The following is a 7,704-nucleotide window of genomic DNA, read 5'->3' as shown; positions in this document are numbered from 1 at the left end:
CTTCACTTTCATCTAGATTGTAAAACCATATATAATTGACTTCTTGAGCTGAAATGGAAATAGCTTGTATAAGAATGATTTACATGGTCATTATGTATGTGTCTTTCACAAGTCATTCAAAATAGTAGAACAAATTAGCATACTAAACTTCTAATATTATTATGCAGGATCCGTTTGAAATCTGGTACTTTAGGAAAACACTTAATGTATATTTATTTATTTATTTATGATACGATCATCAGTCTATCAATAAACACACTAAGGGCCCGTTTAATGTACGATAATGATAGGATATAAAACAGGATAATGATAAGATAGGATATCAGCAGGATAACAGTTATTCTCAGTTATCATATCTTGTATTTGGTGCACACAGGATAACAAGCATGATAATTATTATATCATGTTTTCAATACATACTTGCTCATAATAATATGATAAGATATATAAAATATTTAAATGACAAAATTACCTTGTAAATCAATTGTTATTTTTTTAAAATTATTTTGCAATACTTTGAATTTTTTTAAATAAAAAATATAAATAAGTAATCAAATAACTTTATATAGTTTTAAATTAAAAACATGAGAAAATAATAAAGTTTAATTTTTTATATGAATCATGATCAAATAAATAACCCAATAATATATACATGTTAGATAAGCTAAATAAATATATGATATATCTCATACATAAATAATAAAAATACCATTGCAAAATAATTATATTTAATTTCTTACAAAATTTAAATTAATATTCATATTTTACGATTTTTTAATAATTAGTTTACTTTAAAATATTGTAATTTTAGTATAATTTTGATTTTTTTAGATTATGTAAATTACAAAATTACCCTTGTGAGAAAATCACATATATATTTAAAAATTAATTATTTTATTATTAATTTACTATCAAATTATTTTATTATTTATATTTTATTAATTTTTTTTTATTTTAAAATATATTTTATAGAATAAATCAGTAAAAAAAACAAATTTATCCTATCCTGCTGGTAACCCAGCTCAAATTGAGGATAAGAATTTTAACTCGAGAGACATGATAGGATAAGTTACAGGATTAAATTATCATATTCTACTGTGTCACCAAACACCGGACAGAAACAGGATATAATACAGTTATCATATCCTGTCTCTTATCCTATGCACCAAAGGAGCCCTAAAACCATATAGCCAGCCTCCTACCTCAACTTCCACACCACGAGTTGTTTGTACACACATCTTTGGACCCCCAACCTCAAACTGCAAAAGTTTCCCTGAGGTTGCACCTGATGCAACAATAGCAAGTAAATAAACTACTAGTAAATAAAACATCCAATTCAGGTATGGAAAACAATCAAGTAAGTTATTATTAAAAAAAAAAAAAAAAAAAAACTATAACAATCAAATGGAAATTTGCAGAGGAAGATAATAAAATGCTACTCAGATAAAGCATCAAAATCCCATGGGAACCATACATTCAACTACTAGTGAATCTTGCATCAAATTTAGAACCTGCTGCAAGTACTTGTAAGAAATTATATTGATGAAAAAACCTGAAGAAACAAAAAAGAATTGAAAAATCACCAAGAGATATAACCTAATATTTCATACAATAGGAAAGAAAGACTATGTGAAATCATATCATGTAGCTTTGCCTTCGATTCAGTATAAATGTGGAAGCCGCGTTTGAATTTCTCCCAAAAATTGAGAGATAGAGAGATTTGGGGGAATTTGAGAGTGACATTTGAGGGATGTCAGAGAATTGGGATTTTACATATTAGGGCTTTCAGAAAACGTTATAGGGGTTTTCCAGCGTGAGAGTTAGAGTGGTTGAGGTGTAAACGAGAGTATGATTTAGTTTTAGGGTTCGACGGTGAGGTGTTGGGTCCAAACGAAGGATTTAGGTAAGGTAAAACGAGAACAATGGGGATTTGGATTCCCTACGGTCAAAAAATGACTGCAGGTGAATCTCAACCACTTATTTTATTTGTTTTTTATTTATTTGATAAGTATTAAAATTGGACCATTAGATGGTGTAAATGCATGACGCATGGTGAAAGTAAATGCACTCAATCCATATCCTTTTGGATGGGAGGGGAGGAAATATTTTATAATTTATGTGTTTGGTTTAATTTTTAGGAGGGGAGGGAGGGAGAGGGAGGTGAGCAAAATCCCTCCTAATATCATTTTTTGCTTCCCCCCAAATTTGGGGGATTTGGAGGGGAGGGAAGGAAATCTACGTTCTTTAAAACTTTATTACATTTACAAAATTATACTTAATTTTATATTTAATTTCCAAAATTACCCTTTTAAATTATCTCACTTTCTATCGTGTCCTGATACTGCTCCTGTGTGTTTTGCCTGCATCGTCATTGCTTCATGTTCTTGTATTGCTTTCTTCTTATTGTATTTCTATACAACGTCCTTTATGTTTATGTTTTTATGAAACATTGAAATTGTACAACTCGTGTACGTTGGTTCTTTTTATTCTGTTTATGCATTATATTAGGGCTGAGCATCGGCCGGGTTCGGTCGGTTTCGGGCCCAAAAAAGTCGGGTGACATGAAACCGAACATACAATTATCAGGCCCAATTCCGCCCAACTGTATGCTCGGTTTTATCGGGTTTCGGTTTATACGGTTTGCGGGTTAACCGGGTGGGTTAACTCGGTTTTGGGTCACACCAAAAAAAAAAAATTCCTGTCAAATTTAAAAATGGGTGAGCCCAAACCTATAAAAAAATTCTAATCATGTCAAATTTTATAAACTATCATAACAAACAAATTAAACTTAAAAACATAATAATAATAATAATAAAGGATTACATAATGTCATAATCATTAGTAATTGTACATGATTAATAACAATCCTTCATAGAAAGAGGATGTGGACACCTGCTTGGACTTGATCACATAGTCTAGGGGACTTTAGATACACCCACATCAAGAGTAATTACTAATAAGTTACAAATTCTTAATTGAAAAAGACAACATAACCATAAAGTTTGTTGAGAACATCTAGTAATCCACCATGCTCAATGCACTCCACTCCTTTGATTTGCCTCATCAAGTTCACCAACAATCTACCTCCACCTTCTGTAATAAATAAAAAACACATGCAACTATTAAACTCCTAAAATCAAATATATCATACGTAATTATTAAAATAGTCAATTAATGTTAACTTAATAGTAAAAATTATACCAATTTGGGCAGCAATAATTGCAGCTTCCTTTCTTTGATCTTCCTATCTCATAATTTGAGGCAAAGTAATCAAAACTGCATACATAACTCAATTCACTCAAAACAAAATTGCATAAATTTGATTGAATAACTCAGTCAAAATAAGAACTGCAGAATTTTTAAAACTGATCCAATTTAACTACTAATCTACTATACCTGCAGAATTGCAGCAAAATTTGTTTTGGATAAAACAAAGTAAACCTACACCAAAACAGAATTTTAAAACAGATTCGTATAGAATAATATAAATTCAATGAATTTCAAGTATGATAACAAAGAACAATTTACTTTCCAACAAATACTCACAATTTCCAAATAGCAATGAGTGTGTATAGCAAGCAGCACCGGGTGGGAAGCGAGTCATTATTTGAAGGTAACTTCAAGTTCCGATTCAATTAAGTATGTCAGAATTCTTTTGCAAATAAATACTCACAATAGTGGTGAATGCACAACAATCAGCGGTAGAAGGCAGCAGATGAAGGCATCAAAATATTGCAACTGAAAGTTACAATCGATAATAAATTAAAGTAAGCATACCATATATTTTCTTATAAAAAAAAAAGGCTTAATAGATACTCACATTGCATGATAAAAGCAGGTTCAGATTCGATTCCAGATGCAAAATATGAACATTAAGGTTCAATTCCAGATTCAAAAAAATGTCTTTTCTTTGATTCAATATTCAAGTCCTTTCAAAATAACAAGCATGTCCACAATCCACTGAGTCATGTCTTTGCAAAATATGAACATTAAGGTTCAATGACTCCAAAATATTCACAAAAAGATATAACTGCAATGAATAAAAATAAAATTATTATATTGAACAAGTCAAATTTAAATATCAAGAAAGTAGAAAAATTAATGAAAAAATCACAGATGTAAAATTTATACCAGAAACTTCTCAATCACGACCAGGAGGTCGTGATTGAGAAGAAGATGCACCATCAGATGATGTACTTGTAGATGGTCCAGCTACTCCTCCAAAAGTTGTTGCTGCTAAAGACTGACATAATTCTAGTAACATTCACAAATTGGACAATTGTTAATAAAACAAACTCCAAAAAATTAATACAAAATTTTAATAAAAATTTTAAACTAAAGATCAATACCTCTAACAATTCTTTCAGATGTTTCAACCAAGACTCAACCATTTCTAAAAATTTTAAACTAAAGATCAATACCTCTAAAAATTTTAAACTAAAGATCAACCAATTTTGAGTGCAGATTAATGCCTCAACCATTTCTGGATTTAGACAACTCCTAAAAGAGTCCAAGACTCTACCACCAGTACTAAAAGCACTTTCAGATGCTACTGTTGAAACAGGAGTAGCAAACACATCCCTTGCCATCCTTGACAACACTGGAATTTCTTTTACACGTGTCATAATGTTATTGGGCAACCTAAAAATTATTATAAAAGAAAAGCACAAGATGTGCTAATACAAAGAAGAAAAAAAACCTGTCTCCTACCAAAGCAAAACAGAGCCATGGACATAAACATCATCGGCCATTATATTATTGTACGAGGAATCAATACATCTATAATTAGTACACAATTGAACTAATTGGAAAGGGGATATCATTAATCCATTCACGTCGTAAAAAACTAGCAAATTAGGAGAGTTGTACAAGGAAAACGTATCAAACATACAGTTTCCATTCAGTAAAAATGCAATTGTGTCAACAAAAGAAAAATCAATTGCTTAAATGCAATTTTGGCCCTCCAAGTTTACCAATTGCTCTATTTTGGCCCCCCTACTTTCAAATGCTCAGATTTAGCCCCCGAAGTTTACCCCATTTTGCATTTTGTGGTCCTCTTGATAATTTTGACCCATTTTGACCAAAATTTTGCTCATGTGAAATTTCTTTTACACGTGTCATAATGTCATTGGAATTATGTGATGACCTAAAATTTATTCTCAACCCTAGAGACATGTTTATAAATTCGAAGAAATTACTGGTGCCTATGTTTTTTCAGATTTTGATGGATGTTCTTATTAGAATTATGTGTCATGTGCACAAAAATTATGATAAAAAGGAGTTTTGGTTAGAAATATCCAGCTAGTTTCATAATTGCATTTTTACTGATTTTTCTTTTGAGATCAAATTACACCAGTGTAACATTTGAGTAATGTTACACCGCTCAATAACGCTTTAACGAATACAAATTTTACAAAATCCACCGTTGGATCGAAAGCTTATATCGTATAGATCATCTATGTTGAATTGTATAAAAATCTAAAATCGTTTGATATGTTTTTGAGATAGATCAAGATTAACGGTATTCAATAAAAATGCATAAACCATTAATCTTCACCGGTCTCAATAACATATCAAACGATTTTAGATTTTTGTAAAATTCAACATGGATGATCTATACGATATAAACTTTCAATCCAACGGTGGATTTTATAAAATTTGTATTCGCTAAAGCGTTATTGAGTGGTGTAACATTACTCAAATGTTACACCGGTGTAATTTGATCCCTCCCCATATATATATATATATATATATATATATATATATATATTTGAATTTTATAAATACTTTATCGGTGATTAGAAGAATCATTAAGATCAAAAAATTTCGATTAACGAATGATTGTAATTATAAAGTTGATAATTATTGTAAAGTTATAGGGATAAAAATGTAAATTAGTTAAAATTTTCTCTCCTCCTCTCCTGAACCAAACATATTTGTGATTAAAATACCTCTCTTCCCTTCGCCTCCTCTCATTTGAACTAAACATATATGTAATTAATTTTTTTTCCCTCCCCTTCCTTCCTCTCCCCTCTATTAAATTCCCTCCCCTCCCCTTCTCTCCATTGAACCAAACTAACGATTGAGATCGAGAAGAATAAAAACTAAATGAGGAAGATAAGTAGATACTGAAGTGTATTTTTATTTATTTTCATTTTGATTTTGATTTAATTTATTTTTTATTAATCATCAACCAAGGGTCAATGGTTCCAAAACCACCAACAACCAATTTTTTTTTATTAACTTTTTTCTATTATAGCGCTTCCACTTAAAGTGCTATTATAGCATCTCAGTTTCTGACATTAATAGCGCTTTTGGAAAAAGTGTTATTATAACATCGTTCCTTTGAGGTTATAATAGCACTTATACTCAAAGTGCTATTTTAGGGGGCTCTGTATTGCGTTTTTATAGGGCTATTAAAAATGCGCTATTAAAACTACTTTTTGTGGCAGTGTTAAGTCCCACATTGGTTGAAAAAGTTAAGGTTTAACATGTTATAAGTGAGAAGACCCATAAACTTAATACCTTAAGATTTTGGCTGAAAATGTGTTGTCAAAAATCACCTTTGTGGTTACACAAGGCCCAATGTGTCGATGCAATTCCAGTGAGGCTCTCTTCTCATGGCCTAACAATTGTATAAGTGCTCGGTTGCAGGAGCAATAAGTAAGTGGTGATGGATCGTGGACATAGAGAGAAGATGTTGAGATCTATCAAGTGTGAGTTAAGCCCATATTGGTTGGAAGAGTTGATGTTGAACTTTTTGTAAGTGAAAGAGCATATAAACCTAATGTCTTAATATTTTGGGTGAGGTCCATTCTAGGGTGAGACAGTCTTATGAGTCTCCCACGGTTATGATAGATTTGTATGTACCATATTTCATCCTCATCTCTTCTCTCTCCCACGTTGCAATCAATCCTTTTCTTCCGATCCACCGGTGACCATGGCACCACACTGTGTCCCACGAATTTCTACCATCTATTCACTGCTGCTTCTAAAATCCTTCCTTGCCGCCGCTCTACACCACATATGGTGGTTGCTACTTGCTATTTTATAGATCTAATTCTATTTTATAGATCTGCTTCTAAAATTCTTTTTCATTTTCTATATTACCAGCAGAATCAACTGCCTTTTATGGTTAATTAATATTACTTGGCTTAAATTAGTTGTTAGTTTAATGTGGTAATTTAAATTAATTTTGTTAGTTTAATGTGGTAGTTTAAGTCGGATAAAAACGACTTTTTAAGACAGTTCCGTACCATCTTGCAGACATAAGAAATTTTGATTTGTTAAGACGGATGTTTAACTCACTTAAGAAAACACCGCTTAAGTCTGTTTACTGTTTAACCGATTTACAAAACTACTCCTTGAGTCTGGTAGTTAGGTAACGCCTGACTTAATCAAGGTTTTTCTTAAGTCGTTCAGCAAATTAACCGACGTAAAAACGTATTATTTTTTTAAAAAAAAAGTAGTAGCTGCCCCATCTTTGCTTGCACTGGTTCGACATACAAAAGAATAAAGGAATTTCTAAAACACAAAATTACACATTAAAAGGCAATAAAGTACTAATTAAAAGATGATCATAGAACAAGGTGATATTAAAACACCAATTATTACGAGGCTTATATGAAACAATCTAAATCTAGTAGAAAACTGAAACTTATATGACAGGAACCTCCTGTGATAGTAAATAAGCAAAAACCAATA

General features: G+C 31.1%; 1 long non-coding RNA gene across 1 annotated transcript; it reads right to left on the bottom strand.

The window, feature by feature from the left end:
* Positions 1-2,782: 2,782 nt before the first annotated feature.
* On the bottom strand, positions 2,783-4,606 carry LOC123914020. Its single transcript, XR_006811756.1, has 7 exons — positions 4,350-4,606; positions 4,132-4,254; positions 3,821-4,030; positions 3,547-3,738; positions 3,397-3,441; positions 3,202-3,276; positions 2,783-3,093 (listed from the first exon to the last, which is right to left on the bottom strand). It is a non-coding gene; the product is annotated as an uncharacterized LOC123914020 (long non-coding RNA).
* Between the last annotated feature and the right edge of the window lie 3,098 nt (positions 4,607-7,704).

This window comes from Trifolium pratense, linkage group LG1 (assembly GCF_020283565.1).
Source record: "Trifolium pratense cultivar HEN17-A07 linkage group LG1, ARS_RC_1.1, whole genome shotgun sequence".
NCBI lineage: Eukaryota > Viridiplantae > Streptophyta > Magnoliopsida > Fabales > Fabaceae > Trifolium > Trifolium pratense.
Note: the sequence above shows the minus strand (reverse complement) of the source record. Positions and strands in the feature narration are given on the sequence as shown.